The sequence below is a fragment of the Macaca mulatta genome, chromosome 12 (genome assembly GCF_049350105.2).
Source record: "Macaca mulatta isolate MMU2019108-1 chromosome 12, T2T-MMU8v2.0, whole genome shotgun sequence".
NCBI classification, from domain to species: domain Eukaryota; kingdom Metazoa; phylum Chordata; class Mammalia; order Primates; family Cercopithecidae; genus Macaca; species Macaca mulatta.
The window spans coordinates 59,152,528-59,171,826 of NC_133417.1; the positions used below are offsets into that span (position 1 = coordinate 59,152,528).

General features: G+C 37.6%; 1 protein-coding gene and 1 pseudogene across 2 annotated transcripts in view; both read left to right on the forward strand.

The window, feature by feature from the left end:
* Positions 1 to 19,299, forward strand: part of GALNT13 (polypeptide N-acetylgalactosaminyltransferase 13) — a 592,354-nt gene that overhangs the window by 414,784 nt on the left and 158,271 nt on the right. The window lies entirely within an intron of this gene.
* On the forward strand, positions 10,927 to 11,631 carry LOC106992585 (prohibitin 1 pseudogene; annotated as a pseudogene).

Below are 19,299 nucleotides of genomic sequence, written 5' to 3' on the forward strand. Positions count from 1 at the left end.
CTTTTCTTTTCTTTGTTTTCTTTTGTTTCCTTTTCTTTTCTCTTCTCTTCTTTTCTTTTATTTTCTTTTTTTTTTTTTTTTTTTTTTTGACAGTCTCACTCTGTTGCACAGGTTGGCATACAGTGGCACAATCTCAGCTCACTACAACCTCCTCCTCCTGGGTTCAAGCAATTCTCCGGACTCAGCCTCCCAAGTAGCTGGGACTACAGGTGTGGGCCACCACATCTGGTTACTTTTTGTATTTTGAGTAGAAATGGAAAATGCAACATCTGCATCTTCACCATATTGGCCAGGCTGGTCTTGAACTCCTGACCTCAGGTGATCCACCCACCATTGCCTCCCAAAGTGCTGGTATTAAAGGCATGAACCACCGGGCCCTGCTGGACTGTGGACTTTTGAGTTAATGCTGAAATAGGTTAAGATTTTGAGTTAATGCTGAAATGAGTTAAGATGCCTCCTCATTGGGAAGGCATGATTGCTTTTGAAATGTGATGACAGGAGATTTGAAAGGGGTGGAATGATAAGATATGGGTGTGTCCCCACCCAAATCTCATCTTGAATTGTAGTTCCCATAATCCCCACCTGTTGGAGGGATCTGGTGGGAGGTAATTTAATCATAGGGGTGGTTAGTTGAGTGCTGCTGTTCTCATGATGGTGAGTGATTCTCACAAGATCTGATGGTTTTACAAAGGGCTTTCCACCCTTTTGCTGAATGCTTTTTGCTGCTACCATGTGAAGAAGGATGTGTTTGCTTCCCCTTCCACCACAATTGTACATTTCCTAAGGCCTTCCCAGTCTTACTGAACTGTGAGTCAATTAAACCTCTTTCCTTTATAAATTACCCAGTCTTGGGTATGTCTTTATTAGCAGCATGAGAACAGACTAATACACTCCTACTTTGTGCTTTGAGACATATCCAAGTTTAGAGTGGGACATCTGATTTCCTACCTTTTGTTTTCCCTATGGAAGATTACATGAATGAAGTATTACTAAAGCATTACATGTGTATCTTATAAAACTAAGATTTAAATGGCAGAATTAATAAAGTATTTATTAAAAATTCACTAAACTGAACCTGTTATTTTTGTATACCTATATCTGATCCCTTAAAGACATCTAGGACAAAATTACAAATCTGTTGTTTTTGTAAATGTTCAGTTAGGAAACCTACTGCACCTTGCTTGTCAAAATTAATGCATTCAAAATCAAATCTATGTATTTTTTATTAACGAGCCAAATTTAAATCTCTATGGTAACGACTGCAATAAATGTGCAACATCTTAAGCTATGATTATATTGTCACACTTAGTGATGTCTATCTTCAGTACATGACTACCAATCGTTTCACTGTTGTTCTAGTCAACCAGAAATGTAGTTAAAAAAGGAAACCAATTATGAGATTTATTTAAATAAGACTGAACAATTTCTGCAATAACAGATTCTAGATAGTAGAACTTACTCTGAGTGTGTGAGATAATGTTGAGGGAAGAATTTCATCCAACTGTACAAAAATTGAGTGGTAAGTACCAATACTTAATTACTACTGAGAAATTAAGTATAATTGAAAAGCTAGTTGTTGATTTTCAATAGATATTTTAAATTACCCTTAAAAAATATATTCAGCCAAACAATATTTACAACATCTGCAAAATTCCAAATTTGATGCATTATAAATTCTAAAAATATTTTATAATTGCCAAGCTAACCATGTGGTTACACTGCAAATATGCCAAAATTGAAATAAACATTCTTGGTGTGGAATTATTAGCATTTCTTTACTGCCACCATGATGCACCTGCATGTGATAATATATTTCTGCATGCCCTACTCTATTATGAAAATTCTGGCAACATTTTCCCACTTACTTACTTACCCCATAGCCTAGTAATATGTGATCCTTGCCAAAATATATTTTTCTCTATTTTAATTGGTCAACCAAATTCTATATTTACTTTTTAAAATCCTATATTGTAGTTGGTCAACCAACTTTATATTCTATATTATTAATTGGCCAATAAAAGCTATTTGCATTTGAGAAATACATCATAACTTATGGAATTCCTAAATTAAGATAAAAATCTATACAAAACTTTAAGCCTACTGTGTCACACAGTAATCCTGTAATGGTCAATTTGGATAGTAATTAGACCTGATGGAAGACTACTGCTCCTTGATCATTTCTCTGACCCTACAAGAGAAGACCTCAGGAACTGCAAGATTTATTTTCATATTTGGGGAAAAAAATGGAAGTTCTTGATTTTATAAAGTTACGGAAAGTTCAAGATGTACCTAAAGCAGCTGGAAATGTGTTGCAGAGTTGAGACAAAGGATAAGGAATTAAATGGGTGTATGAGGATTGATTAATTTGCCAAGGAAGAAAATAGGCAGAGCAAAAGAGCAAGGCATGTCCTTAGGTAGCACCTACTTTAGGGGTGGGAGAAAGAAGAAAAAGTGATTGCTAAGTCAAAACTGTCAGTGAAGAACAAATAAAATGTCACAAAAACTTAGAAAGTTATGGTGATTGTCAACAGTGTCAAATGCTACAGAGAAGTCAGGAAGTAAGAATAATGTAAGCTCATAAAAAGTTTCATGAGCAGTTTCAGATGATGGATTCAAGATAGTGGAATAAAAAATGTTAAGATAATTGAGTTGTGAAAACATGTAGTGGGGGAAAAATCTTTTTAAGACATTTGCCAGCAAATAAGAACAAAAGTCATAGTAACTTTAAGGTTAAATATGAACAAAGTAATTATTTTGTATTTTCTATCATTTCATTTTATCATAAATTTTAAATATCCTCTATATTTTAGATAGGTAATATATCTAAAAATGAATAAGGAAGTATTTTTAAATACGAGGTGATATCTAAAAAGAAAAAGGAAGGGATAATTGATGAGATAAGTACCTGCAGATATTGGACAAAAGGTATAGCAATAAAGAATATTTGCGTAACACTTAGTGCAGTTTTTTTTATTATGTCCTTACTAGAACACAGTGGATGAGTTCTTATTATCATCCTATTCTATAGTTGAAGTTTCTGAGCCTCAGATAAATTGTCATGTGCCTAGAAATTGGCAGGGCTAAATATTAAACTCACATCTCTTGACTCCAAGTCTAGTGCTCCCGTCATATGAGTTCAGGAGACCAAGGGCAAGGGTAAACTTTAGAGAAGAGGATTGACTTTCTTTCCTAAAATGGAAAGAAGAAACTAAGGATATTTGAGACATTTAAAGGTAGAAATGAGTAGAAAATCGGGTCAGCTTTTCTTGATCTCAAGGAAAGTGGAGGCAAAAGATTATTTTCAGAGAAGATGGAATTTATGGAGCTTGATAGGAGGTGAAAAGTTTGGATTAATCACAGCTTCTTCAACAAGCATTTGAATGAACATTTGATGTTCTCTATGGAGCTACTTTTAAATTTCACAAGAATAGCATTTTGAAATACTAGTATACCAAGGAAATTATCTTTACTGGACTTTAAGCATCATATCTAGAGAAATAAACTTTGCATTCTACTCTCCTTGTTTGTGACTGATAAGTTAGCAAAGTAATATGCCAAATGTTGCTATTTCAGGGTTACTTCTTTACTCTTCTAAAGTGTAATGTAACCTCCAATGACTAGTACCAATTAATTTTTTAGTAATAAACTGTCAAAAGTAGAGTATTAGTTTCCTTCTTAGGAGGTTTGTGGGTTTCTTGAATAAGTACTTAAAGTGACGTTAACATGGATATTTTTAGGTGTTTCACTTGGTTCTTGCCAAACGCTATATAGAAAAAAAAAAGAAGTGCCTGTAAGATGAGTTTTGAGAAGTACTCATAGTTTTCCATTGACAGCATTAGAATTTTAGATATGCCCCCTAGGGAAAGTACTCATTTGAAGCAAAACTTACAGCTTTAAAAAATAATGTCTAGGTTCTTGACAAGAAACAAAATGACTCTAGCTGATTAAAAGCCAAGAGAAAGGCATCCTGTCTATGATGATGGTGGGGGTGAGAACCTCTCAAGTCCCCTTCTTGTAGGCATGAGAGACTGTTTATTTATTGATTTATTTCACTGTCAAATGCAAACTGATGACTAGACTTTAACCTTAATATGCCCAGTTTTGACATTCACAACTAGACTGGCCTGTGAGCTACTAGAAAGCTATGTATTATTATTATTATTTTTCTATGCCCCAGAGACCAGCATTGTGCTAGACAAAGCACAAAGTAATTGACTAATATATATTTGCTGAATATATGCCAGCCAGGATCTTAGAAAAAAATTCTAGAGAGGAGACAAGTTTTCCTCTTTCCTCAAATTTATCACAATTCTCTGCCTTTGGGACACATGTGACCACTTTACAAATTACACAGGAAATTTAATTGAAACTGAAATTCTGTAACTTCAATTAGGAGAGGTGGACATTTACAGATGGAGAGACTGAAGGAAAACTTTTTCTGAGCTACCAGGTTTTCTTTTCCACTCAAGTTCTTTTTATGTATTGCTGGCATCTGTGAAAGAGCAGGAGATGCCATATATTGCAGCTGGGTACCCAGGTGGTCTACTGATATTCAAAGGGGACTGGTTTGGCATGAATTCTAGGGCAGCGTCACGCAGCTGTCATGAGCCACTCTGTGGCTAGAAGCAGCAGATGTTACTGATATCTGAAAGGCAATCATATCATCAGATATGGGAGAAGACCAATGTAAAATGCAAAGTATCTGACCCAAATATCATTTATGAAATCACACACATTTTCCATTCAGTTTTCAAATTAACGTCCACATACAATTTTTTTTCACAGTTGAGAGTAATTGATAGGCTTAATTATACAACAAGGAAAACAAAAATTCTAATAATTCTACTTTTGTTTTAATAATCACTTAAATGTACTGAAAGTACTTTCAGAGCCTCCAGGACGTATTATACCTTAAAATTGTTAATTATCGAGAGATGAAAAAGTGTTACTGTATCATATTTTGTTTCCTTTTTTCATGAGTTACTGTTCGAAACAATCTGTGCTCATTAAAAAGCAATACTTGTTTATAATGTGAAAACCTAAACATTAATTTCTTAAGCAGAAACATCTTATATTGTGCAGGATTTTTAACATCTGACAGATGGCTTTACATTTTTTATTTCTTGCCTGTTGTATTCATACATTTTATTTACACAGAGAATGGAAGATTTGCCATAATACAATCAGAACCATGTGGCTGGTGTATTGTTGATCTAAAGGACAATTGGGATTTTCTGAAATATCAGCAGCCCTAATAAGTTGTGGAGTAATGACATGTAACAAGTTTTCTGATCCCAGAAAATACAGAAGGCATAAAGTGTGGTGATCAACCCTAAAAATCAGAAAACTCCAAGGCAAAGAAAGTTGTTGAAAGGCAAAAAGTGACAGTAGATTGTACATTATGAAATGTTGGCATGTGTGTTTTGGGGGTAGCTTCACTATGTTTTTAGCTGCTAGGAATGGGTTTCTGGTTTTGAGAGGGGTGGGAGATGAGATTAAAGTCTCCATCCATGATCAACACCACTTCACCATACCTCTCATACACACTGGTTCGTGCACATTTTGTTCTTAAACACATCCTCTCCTTCAATTCTACATTCAGTATATGCATACCTTTGCATTCTTTCACTCTACATTTTTCTCTCCCTTTCCATGCCCCTACTCTGCCCCCGCTGCTGCTCCCTCAAAAGTCAGTTGCTAGGCCTTTGGAAAAGCAAAAGATAAACCGTGATTGAGAGACATCCTTTAAAAAAACCTACTTCAAGGTCAATTTGCTAATTCCTTTAGAAAATGAGTAAGTATGAAAAGGACCATTTTGAATTTGGGGCTTTCAGGAACTTCATTACTAAATTAAGCAGAAAATACTTGATAAGGGAATATACTTGTTAAGTGGACATTTTAGAAGCAAACTAACATTGGTGGGATAAATACATGGGATGGATTCAACTCAGCATTGTCTACGTTTAATGCCAACTTTAACATCTCCAAATTACCCTAATATGGCTATGACCTGAAAAATTATCCTAAAGGGAACAAAAGTGTTCTTCTGTTTTTTCTTGTTTTTAAAACATCTGTGAGCTTTCTAAATGAGAGGAATTCCCATATTTCAGAGGGAAAAACACATTTATTGGCCGGGCATAGTGGCTCATGCCTGTAATCCCAGCACTTTGGGAGGCTGAGGCGGGTGGATCATGAGGTCAGGAGATTGAGACCATCCTGGCTAACACGGTGAAACCCCGTCTCTACTAAAAATACAAAAAAAAAAAAAATTAGCGGGGCATGGTGGCGGGTGCCTGTAGTCCCAGCTACTTGGGAGGCTGAGGCAGGAGAATGGCGTGAACCTGGGAGGCAGAGCTTGTAGTGAGCTGAGATCGTGCCACCTCACTCCAGGCTGGGCAACAGAGCGAGACTCTATCTCAAAAAAAAAAAAAATTTATTGCCTCATAATAAGTTTTATAGTGTCAGCTCCTTTATGCTTTCTCTTTTTCACAAAATCACAATCTTATTATATTCTTTTAATACAGCTAAAGTAAAATAAGCTTGCCTTAGTAGGAAAAGTTTTATTTAAATTTTGGAGGGTTTTTATCATTCTCATCATTCCCCTGCACCCTATTTAAAAAGACTAATCTAAATCATAAATATATGGCAAAAAAACACAAAACCATCATCAACCTCATTCCTTCTTCTTCTGCATGTGAGTTTTCTAAGGAATCTCCAGATTAAATGACTTGTTCCAAATTCTACAATCAGTTTGTGTCTATTTCAAGAACAGAATCCAGCTTTCCAATTTTAAATATGATGCTTTCTTTTATTTTCCATGCAAAATATTTTGTTTAAAAAAACATTAAATTATCAAGTATTGGACAGAATCCTCAGGTGTGTGGAATCTCCCTGTGGCTTCTGGCAGGTAACCACTTAAAGGCCACAATAACTTGATGTAGAAAAATCTTCATCTTGAGATGTTATCATCACATCAGACTTCAACTCTAGCCACCACTCCCAAGTAACGTAAATCTACATTACACTGTGAAGTTAAAAGTAGGTCAAGTGTCAACCAAATAACTCAAGAAGGTATTCGCTCAATCAAAATGACAATGAAGAAAAAGTGGCAAGTTTCATTTCAAGAATGCAGAGAAAATGCCTACTATAACCTTCATGCCTGTTCCATTTGAATGACTTTCATGCGTTTTGTGTTTGTGCATGCCAGTTTATCAAGGATCATAGTGCCTTCAGCATCTCAATGAAGGCCTTTTTAGGCTTTGTTTCAATTCTAAGATTTATGGGATTTGTCATCAAGCTACTTGAATTATGGAAAGTGGAGAGTTGATATACTGACAGGGATTTTTATTATTTTTGAAGCAAACAGGAATGTGGAACAATATATTTTGAAAATTAAGTCACCAGTATCTTCAAGTTTTCCCTTTACCAAAATTGAGAAAATAACAGCTGTTTTTCCTGATTCCATTACATGGTAGATACATTTTGTGTGCCTTGTGTAATTTTTTTGATTTTTCTTTATCAATATTAATAGATCAATGATCAATTATTATTGAGCACTGATACGAGCTAAACTTTTTTTAGACTTAGCTAACACTGAGAGAATGGTATCTTTAATTTCTGATTTTTTTACTATATATAAATTATACTTCAGTTCCATAATGTAGAAACGTGATGCTTTTTCTTGAAGAGATAATGTGAGTGGGACTATAGGGCTAATATATACAAAATACATATACACACACGTACACACACCTATATATGTGTGTGTGTATATACACACAAACACATACCCACATCCTCACATCCACATACATATACATGAACATTTGTCTAGATGACAAACTGTAGAATTGAGAACTCAATGGGGTGATATAGAGGTAGATAGATAGTAAGTTCTATAAATCAGTGAAAACTTGAGATCAATGAAAACTATCATAGTCAAAAACTGTTTACAGGAAGAAAACAAATGTGGGCTGTGCCTAATAGGGAGGACATAATAGGTAAGGGAAAGTACATATATTATTTTATTTTTATGTTTATTTGTAATTAACACATAATAACTGTGTATATTTGTAAGATACATTGTATTGTTACATCTATGTATACATTATAGAAAGAGCCAATCAAGTCAATTAACATATCCACCACCTCCCAAAGTTATTTTTATATGTGTGGTGAGATGTTAAAATTATACTATTTAAGCAATTTTGAAATACAGAATACACCCCGTCTCTACTAAAAAAAATACAAAAATTAGCCGGGAGCGGTGGCGGGCTCCTGTAGTCCCAGCTACACGGGAGGCTGAGGCAGGAGAATGGCGTAAACCCGGGAGGCGGAGCTTGCAGTGAGTGGAGATCGCGCCACTGCACTCCAGCCTGGGCGACAGAGCAAGACTCCGTCTCAAAAGAAAAAAAAAAAAAAAGAAATACACAATACATCATCATTAACTGTGGTCGCCCTGCAGTGCAACAGATCACTAAAACTTATTCTGCCAGTCTAACTGAAATTTTTTATCCTTTAACCATCTTCTCTTTCCCCATCTCTCCCTGATTCCCTATAATCTACTTTCTCTTTCTATAAGATTGACTGTTCTAGATTCCTCACGTAAGTAAATTTATAAAATATTTATCTTTCGGTGCCTGGCTTATTTCATTTAGCATAATGTGCTCCAGTTCCATCCATATTATCACAAATAACATAATTCCCTTCCTTTTTTCAGCTGTATAACATGCCATTGTATGTGTGTGTGTGTGTGTGTGTGTGTGTGTGTGTATTTTCTTTATCCATCCAGCCATTGATGGGTACTTTGGTTGCATCCGTATTTTGGCTATTCTGAATAATGCTGAAATCCACATGAGAATGCAGATATCTCCTTCTTATATGAATTTCAATTCCCTTGACTATATACCCAGAAGTGGGATTGCTGGATCATATGGTAATTCCAGTTTTAGCTTATTGAGGAACCGTCAAACTATCTCCCAAAATAGCTGTACAAATTTACATTTCCGCAACAGTGTACAAGGGTTCCCTTTTCTCCACATCCTCATGTGGAGAATGAGGATTCGGAGAATTGCTGTGAAATATAACACTTATTATCATTCTTCTTTTTATAATAGCCATTCTAATAGATGTGAGGTGGTACCTCATGTGGTTTTAATTTCCATGTCTTTAATGATTAGTGATGTTGCACATTTTTTCACATATGTTAGCAATTCCTATCTTTTTTTGAGAATCATCTGTTCATATCATTTGCCTATTTTTAAATTGGGTTATTAGTATTTTTGCTATTAAGTTTTTTGAAGTCTTTATTTTTGATACTAGCTCTTTATCAGACATATGGTTTGCATATATTTTGTCCCAATCCATGAGTTGTCTCCTCACTCTGTTGCTTCCTTTGTTATGGAAGAGCTTTTTAGTTTGATGCAATTTAATTTGTCTCTTTTTACTTTTGTTGCCTATACTTTTGGAGTCCTAGCCAAGATATCATTGCCCAGACTAATATCGTGGAGTTTGTTCCCCATGTTTTCTTTGAGTAACTTTACACTTTCAAGTCTTATATTTAAGTTTATATTTTATGCAATTTGAGTTGATGTTTGTGTACGGTGTGAAATAGTACAGTTCATTATTCTGCATGTGGATATCAAGTTTTCCCAATGTCACATATTAAAGACACTCTCTTTCCCTCATTATGTGTTCTTGCCACCTCTGTTGAAAATCAATTTATAAATACTTGGGTTTATTTCTGGGCTTTTAATTCTGTTCTACTGGTCTATGTGTTTGTTTTTATGCCAGTCCCACGCTTTTTTGATTTATAATAGCTTTATAGTATATTTTGAAATCAGGAAATGTGATGCTCCAGCTTTTCTCTTTTTGTTCAAAATTGCTTTAGATATTCAGTCTTCTCTGCTTCCATATGAACTTGAGGATTATCTTTTATATTCCTGTGAAAATAACATTGCAATTTTGATAGGTTTTGCATGAAATCTGTAGATCACTTTAGGTAGTATGAATTCTACCGACATTATCTGACTATGAGATATATTTTTATTTATCTATGTCTTCAGTTTTTTAATCAATGTTTTATAATTTTCAATAAACACATCTTTCATCTCCTTGGCTAAATTTACTCCTAAGTATTTTTTATGTTATTGTAAATGGGATTGTTATTTTCCATTTCTTTTTAAGATAGCTCATTATTAGTGTGTAGAAATACCAGTGATTTTTATATTTTGATTTTGTAACCTACAAATTTGTTTATCAGTTCTAACAGTTTTTTTGGTGGAGCTTTTAGGGTTTTCTACATATAAGATCATATCATCAGCAAACAGAGATAATTTCACTTCTCTCTTTCATATATGATATCTTTAGCTTATTCTTGCCTAAATGCTCTGGCTAGGACTTCAAGTACTATGCCGAATATAAGTGGCAAGATTGAGCATTCTTGTTGCTGACCTTACAGGACAAGCTTTCAGCATTTCACTGTTGAGTGTGATGTTAGCTGTGACCTTATTATACACGGCTTTTATTGCATTGAGGTACATTTATTGTACACCTAGTTTTTGAGAGTTTTTAACATAAAGGGATATTGAATTTGTCAAAAATTTTTTCTGCTTCTACTCAGATGATCATGTGCTTTGAGTTATTCATTTTGTTAGACATGCCTTACAAGAAATACTAAAAGGAGTTCTTCAACCTGAAGGAAAAAGTACCACTAGGTAGAAACAAAAAAATATAAAAATATGGTCAGAGTGGAAGCAGGTGTGAGAGGGTCCAGCAGAAGGAAACATGGCTGCCAGTGTGTTTGAGTCCATTAGTAAGTTTGGCCTGGCCTTAGCTGTTGTAGGAGGCGTGGTGAACTTTGCCTTGTACAGTGTGGATGCTGGACACAGAGCTGCCATCTTTGACTGATTCTGTGGCATACAGGACATTGTGGTAGGGGAAGGGACTCACTTTCTCATCCCATGGGTACAGAAACCAATTTTCTTTAACTGCTGTCCTCAACCATGTGATATGCCAGTCATCACTGGTAGCAAAGATTTACAGAATGTCAACATCACACTTTGTATCCTCTTCTGGCCTGTTGCTAGCCAGTTTGTTCACATCTTCACCAGCATCGGAGAGGACTACAATGACTGTGTGCTGCTGTCCGTCACTACCAAAACCCTCAAGTTAGTGGTGGCTCACTTTGTTGCAGGATAACTGACCACCCAAAGAGAGCTGGTCTCCAGGTAGGTGAGTGATGACCTTACAGGGCAAGCAGCCACCTTTGGGCTCATCCTGGATGACGTGTCCTTCACACATCAGGAGTTTGCAGGAGTTTGCAGAAGCAGTGGAAGCCAAACAGGTGGCTCAGCAGGAAGCAGAGAGGGCCAGATTTGTGGTGGAAAAGGCTGAGCATCAGAAAAAGGCAGCCATCATCTCTGCCGATGACAACTCCAAGGCAGCAGAGCTGATCCCCAACTCACTGGCCACGGCAGGGATAGCCTGATTGAGCTGTGTAAGCTGGAACCTGTGAGACATTACATACCAGCTCTCATACTCTGGGAGCGTCACCTACCTGCCTGTGGGGCAGTCCGTGCTTTGTGCTCCTCCAACTGCTCCAGTGAGGGCCCACCCTGTCTTTACCCCTGAGGGTCAACTGGGCCACAGCCCAGTGATTCTTAATGATGCCTTCCTTTTGCCCCAACCCAGATTGGATTATTTCCAATGACCTGTTTTCTAGTTCATCAATCCTTCTTCTGCTTGTTCTACTTGCCTGTTGAACTCCTCTTTTGAATTGTTATTATTATATTCTTCAGCTCAATAATTCCTGTTTGGTGTTAACTAATATTTCCTATCTCCATTTTAAAGTTCAGTTTGTTCACACGTTTCTCTCCACACCTCAGTGATCATCTTTATGACTGTTCTTTTGAACTGCCTATCGAGTAAATTCTATGTCTCCATTTCATCAGGGTTGGCTTCTAGAGATTTATCTTATTATTTTTTTGAAATATGTTTTCATATTTCTTCATTTTCCTTGACTTTATGTGGGATTCAGTACCTTAGATAAAAGAACCACCTCTCCCAGTCTTGCTAGATTGGTCTTGTGTTGGAGATATTCCTCCCAATTAGCATGGCTGGAGATTCTAGGTGCCTGAAAACACTTTGTTTGTCTAATCCATTTTGCTTTCATTGGCCCCTGTGTTATTCCATTCTCACACTACTAGTAAAGACATACCCAAGACTGGGTAATTTATAAAGGAAAGAGATTTAATTGACTCACAGTTCCACATGACTGGGGAGGCCTCACAATCATGGTGGAAGGCAAAGGAGGAGGAAAGTGACATCTTACATGGAGGCAGGCAAGAGAGCTTGTATAGGATAATGCCCCTTTACAAAACATCAGATCTCATGAGAATTACTCACTGTCACAAGAACAGCAGCATGAGGGTAACCACCCCCATGATTCAAGTACCTCCCACCAGGTTCCTCCCACAACATGCGGGAATCATGGGAGCTACAATTCAAGATGATATTTGTGGGGAGACAGAGCCAAACCATATTGTTCCACCCCGGCCCCTCCCAAATCTCATGTCCTCACATTTCAAAGTCAATCATGCCTTCCCAACAGTCCCCCAAAGTCTTAACTCATTTCAACATTAGTTCAAAAGTCCGCAGTCCAAAGTCTCATCTGAGACAAGCCAAGTCCTTTCTGCCTATGAGCCTGTAAAATCAAAAACAAGTTGGATACTTCCTAAATACAATGGGGGTACAGTCATTCAGAAAATACAGCTGTTCCAAACAGGAGAAAATGGCCCAAATGAATAGGCCTGCAGGCTTCATGCAAGTCTGAGATCCAGTGGGGCAGTCAAATCTTAAAGCTCCAAAATGATTCCCTTTGACTCCATGTCTCACATCCAGGTCTTGCTGATGCAAGAGGTAGGTTCCCTTGGTCTTGCGCAGCTCCACCATTGTAATTTTACACATCCTCTGAAACCTACTCAGAGGTTCCCAAACCTCAATTCTTGACTTCTGTGCACCCACAAGCCCAACACCATGTGTAAGCCACCAAAGCTTGGGGCTTACACACTCTAAAGCAACAGTCTGAACTCTATACTGGCCCCTTTTAGCCATGGCTGGGATGCAGAGTATCAAGTCCCAAGACTGCACAAAGCAACTAGGCTGGCCTATGAAAAAAATTTTTTGTCCTAAGTCGCCAGGTTTGTGATGGTACCAATTTACTATATTAGTCCATTCTCATGCTGCTAATAAAGAAATACCAGAGACTAGATAATTTATAAAGGAAAGGGGTTTAATTAACTCACAGTTCCACATGGCTGGGAGGCCTCACAAAATGGCAGAAGGCAAAGGAGGAGCAAAAGCACATCTTACAAGGCAGCAGGCAAGAGAGTTTGTGCAGGGGAACTCCCCTTGATAAAACCATCAGATCTCATGAGACTTATTCACTTTCAAGAGAACAGCATGGGAAAAACCCAACCCCATGATTCAATTACCTCCCACTGGGTTCCTCCCGCAACACATGGGAATCATGGGAGCTGCAATTCAAAATGTGATTTGGGTGGGGACACAGCCAAAGCATATAAATCCCCAAGAAATTAGTGATTGCCAAGTCATGCTATTGCCTTGAGAGAGCTGGAATAGAAGACAGTCTCTTGGGATTCAGCTAGAGAGGCTAGGGTGTTAGATGTGTGTTCCAGTTTCTTCTTTTCTTGCAGAGAAGCTGAGAGCCAAAGTTTATGTCCCACTTATTCTGTCCTTCACCAAGGAGACAGTCTGAAGCAGCTGCCTCTGCTCATAATCAGAATGCTCACTTTGAGTTTAGTGAGAGAGATGCTGAACATTTTCAAGTTTAAAAGTCTTTTCTTGTTCCCTGTGGTCTAGGAGACTTAGGAGTGCAGAGCTCTGTCGACTCCTATACCTAGGTGATTTAGGAGCCAGTCCCTTGGGTAAAGGCTATAAAAGTTGGGGCACTCAATGCATGCAGAAGCCACTCACAGTGAGAGTGTGCATATCTAGATTTACTGCTGGGGCAAACCAGGGAAAAATATGCAGGGAGAGCCCACGCTCCCATTCAAACAAGTGGAAGTCTCACACCCTTCTAGCAGGGGAAGAATGTAGTCCAGAATTATCACTGAAACAAAGCAGGGAAGAAGGTGCAGAGAATGCCTACTTTTCCAATCAGGAATGAAGAGGTCCCCCAGTCTCTCTCTAATGAGAGATTGCAGAAATTTATCTTAAAAGCAAGGCAAGGAAGGAAGCAAGGGGAGTGCCCACTCTCCTATTAAAGCAAGCAGAACTTTTACACCTCTCTTGTAGGAGTAGACTGAGATTACAGAAATTTATCTTAGGAGCAAGCCCGAGAAGAAGGTACACACAGGACATGCCTTGCTTTCTGTTTAAGCTGGAGAAGGTTTATTCTTCATTTGCTATGTAGGTTCCCAGATACTGGCTTGTTAAAAGGCCAGAACCACAGGAAGCTGATGGGAAAGCCTGAGACCAACTTTGGGGGAACTTAGAAGCTGGGCCAATCCTGAGTGCTGTATCTGCTAGGAGGGCTCATGTGTTTCAAACCTTTTTTTTTCTTTTCTTTTATGCTTGAGATAAATCTTCTGATGCTCTCTCCCTGTGGCTCATCAAGCATGGGGATTGAAGAGCCAAGCCCTCTGTAGAGACTGCAAAAGTTGGCACTTTATGTGTGGTACAAGCCCCTTACCCCTCAGGAAGAAGCTGGTAGTTGAGATTTTTCTTCTCATTATAAGTCTCTGTGGTCAGGGTGGAGCTAGTGTATGAGTGTATTTCTGCTTTCAGTATCCATTTTGATGTGACTATTTCTCAGTAGTCTGGCATGTGGGGATCTTTCATTTGGATTTTGGCTTTCTCTTGGAGAGAACTGACTTATGTTTAGTTGTATACTAGATGTGCCTGTGGGATGAGGGGTAGCCCAGAGCCTGCTCTTTCACCATGTTGCTGACATACCCTCATATATTATTTCTTAATTGTAATTTCCCAAATTGTGTCAAGTTATTAAATTCCTATTTCATTGCCATCACCTTGGGCAAAGTCATTATCATCTCTATTCTAGATTGTTGCCGTAACTCCTCAATAAATCACTTGTTTACTCCATTCCAATTCATTTGCCAAATAAAAGGTAAATATCTTTATGTGAATTAGGTTGCCTTAATCCTCATAACAATGTTCTTTTACTAGGATTGCTGGGCTAGATTCTTCTAGTTTAATTTTATTATCTGAGACCCAAATCATAGAAAAATGACATAACTGAGGTCACCCAGCTAGTAAGTTGCAGAGCTAGGATATAATATCAGGAGCTATAGCCTCTACTCATAATCATTGTGCTATATGGTCTCCATTGTATATTATTGTTGTTTGTTTTCATTATGACTATATTGAAGAATGACTTTGGGCTGGGGGCAGTGGCTCATGCCTGTAATCCCAGCACTTTGGGAGGCTGAGGCAGGCGGATCACAAGGTCAGGTGATCGAGACCACAGTGAAACCCCGTCTCTACTAAAAATACAAAAAAAATTAGCTGAGCATGGTGCATGGTGGTGGGCACTCGTAGTCCCAGCTACTCGGGAGGCTGAGGCAGGAGAATGGCGTGAACCCGGGAGGCGGAGATTGCAGTGAGCGGTGATCGCGCCACTGCACTCCAGCCTGGGTGACAGAGCGAGACTCCGTCTCAACAAAAGAATGACTTTGTGCCAGACATAGTATGTTTATGGGTTAGGGGAAAGATAAAGATTAATATAAAAACAAGCAGTTGCATGAATTTGGTACAACAGCTGTAAAATTAGAAACAATAGTAGCACTAGAACTGAGATTGCAAAGTGGAGCTTATGAAGTTTATGAACTTTAATTAAAATGTCACTGATGTAGGTGCCAAAAACCATGAAAAGGATGAAGTATGTTAGTTAATTGTCTCCTAGCAGGGGAAAGAAAATAGAGTAGATTATCAAATGAGCAATGGGCATTTTACATTTTGATTAAGAACCTTCTCCATCATAAGACATTTATAAAAATATCTGGGAACAAAGACAAGTTTTAATTCCCTGTGGATGATAGGATAGTTTATATTGTATACATGATCAAATTTACTTGAAAGAGATAAAATATAAAATATTAATCTGTTGAAAGCCTAGAAAATAACAATCGGATATACTCAGTGATACAAAGTAATTCAGATGTCACTTGTTCATGTGAATGAGATATCATGTTTTATTCAGCTTATAGTGTTTGTTCAGACATTGTAAAATAATTTCAGGGAATAAAATGCAGTATTCTAATTAGAGGCTAATAGACTATTCTTTTAGACTCCACACAATGTACATAACTCCTGGACACTGATGTTGTAATTTTAAAGAAACACAACATTTTTAAGACCTGAATAAAATTCTTTTTAAAAAGCAAGAATGAGCTAATAATCTATAGATGTTGATTTCCCTGAGAAATTATGGCAATAAAAGTTAAATAATATCCAAGTATCATTTTACTTCATCCCATATCAAGTGCCAGACATAGTTCCTTGTTCCTTTACACATAAAATCTTATTAGGGTCTTGGAAGTAGTCATTATTATTCCCACTTTCCATTGGGAAAGTTAAGGCCTTAAAGACTTAAGTAATAATTTTCACAAGTATACATAGTACGTGACAAAGCCAGTAGAGAAATTCTGTTTGCTTATTTCATAGCCCAAGTTTTTGTTTTTTGTTTTTATTATACTTTAACTTCTAGGGTACATGTGCATAACGTGCAGGTTTGTTACATATGTATACTTGTGCCATGTTGGTGTGCTGCACCCATCAACTCATCAGCACCCATCAACTCGTCATTTACATCAGGTATAACTCCCAGTGCAATCCCTCCCCGCTCCCCCTTCCCCGTGATAGGCCCCAGTGTGTGATGTTCCCCTTCCCGAGTCCAAGTGATCTCATTGTTCAGTTCCCACCTATGAGTGAGAACATGCGGTGTTTGGTTTTCTGTTCTTGCGATACTTTGCTGAGAATGATGGTTTCCGGCTGTATCCATGTCCCTACAAAGGACACGAACTCATCCTTTTTTATGGCTGCATAGTATTCCATGGTGTATATGTGCCACATTTTCTTAATCCAGTCTGTCACTGATGGACATTTGGGTTGATTCCAAGTCTTTGCTATTGTGAATAGTGCTGCAATAAACATACGTGTGCATGTGTCTTTATAGCAGCATGATTTATAATCCTTTGGGTATATACCCAGTAACGGGATGGCTGGGTCATATGGTACTTCTAGTTCTAGATCCTTGAGGAATCGCCATACTGTTTTCCATAATGGTTGAACTAGTTTACAATCCCACCAACAGTGTAAAAGTGTTCCTATTTCTCCACATCCTCTCCAGCACATGTTGTTTCCTGACTTTTGAATGATTGCCATTCTAACTGGTGTGAGATGGTATCTCATTGTGGTTTTGATTTGCATTTCTCTGATGGCCAGTGATGATGAGCATTTTTTCATGTGTCTGTTGGCTGTATGAATGTCTTCTTTTGAGGAATGTCTATTCATATCCTTTGCCCACTTTTTGATGGGGTTGTTTGTTTTTTTCTTGTAAATTTGTTTGAGTTCTTTGTAGGTTCTGGATATTAGCCCTTTGTCTGATGAGAAGATTGCAAAAATTTTCTCCCATTCTGTAGGTTGCCTGTTCACTCTGATGGTAGTTTCTTTTGCTGTGAAGAAGCTTTTTAGTTTAATTAGATCCCATTTGTCAATTTTGGCTTTTGTTGCCATTGCTTTTGGTGTTTTAGACATGAAGTCCTTGCCCATGCCTATGTCCTGAATGGTATGACTGGGTCATAATGTTCCTTCTTTCTTTTCTCACTTCCTTTTAAAATGTTGAGGGTACACTAAAGGAAATTATTGAGGTAGTCATTGTGGACTCCACTCAATTTGAGTTCTTTCTGCTTTAACATTTATTTTTTTCACATTACCCCGGAGTCTAAATATATGGCATTTATCTGGTCAATATTTCATAAATTGAATGTTTTATTCTTATATTAACTTAGTATTACTATGAGTAGATATTAGCCTAATTAATGCATAGTGTTATGCATTTCTACCTCAATCTTTTTATTTTTGTACAAATTTTGAGGAGAGGCTTTACCTAGGAAATACAATATCAGCATTTATCTGCACATTCTGTGAGCACAGATGGCTGATGGGAGAAGCACTCACATTATTTCAAGAGTCAGTAGCCTATGGCATACAGGCAAAACATGAGCCAGTGTTCATTGAGTTATGGAACAGTTGCCACCACTTCTTTGTATCTATCCTCAATATATTTGAGAAATGCCTTTATCTGTGAGAATCAAAGTCAGACAGGTTTTTCTTGTCTTACAAATATCAACCGTTGCAGCATTATACCTGTATATGTACATACAAAATGTCATTACATGTCAGGAGGATAACATAAAATCTGCACTTTCATATATCCTTATCTTTGCCAATTAAGATGGAAAGGAGTGAGACCATTAGAACCCTACTTTAAAAGATTTCAAACCAGATTTCATTTCCTGTTCTGTGTGCACGTTCAGGATATAGGGGAAAACAAAACAATATCTTTTCCCTGCCTGTCACAAGGTTTATAACTGACACCCTTATACAAAAGACAGACAGATTCACAAAAGGATATCATGACAAATTTATTTAACCCAAGTTTTATGTCAAATGAGAGCCTTCAGAAATGAAGACCTAAAGATCCAAGAATTTTTATCCTTAGGCATCTGTTTCATAAGTCAATGATACTTTTATCCTTAGGATCTGAGAAGAATGGACAGTATGCTTGGACAAAAATTAAGTGTGATCTAATGGAATTAAAGGAAGCGGGGCACTTAGCAAGGTTGGTTTGTTCAGATTCTTCTTGGCCTGAAGCTATGGGGCAGAACCCCTCTAAAATTAGAGTCTTATGATCTTCTTTCAGGCAGAGTAAGTCAGAGAATTTCTTTATGGCTATACTTCAGGGTAGAAAGGTGGGAGAAGGTCAGAGTGGCCTCCTGGCTACTGCAGTTTTTTCAATTGCCAACTTGACATATTTTGGAGTATTATATTCAGAGCCCTGATATTGGCAGAGAACCAATAAACCCACAAGCTATGGGGAGGACCAAGAAGCAACAGGGTGGAAATAAAGAGCCCTGTGCATCTAACTCACACAACCACAGTACTAATCCATATTTGTAAAAAGGCAAATGGAGAGAGTCCTGAGGACAACTGTCAGTCACTAGTTAAACAGGGCTCAGTCTGAATTTAGTGGAGTGC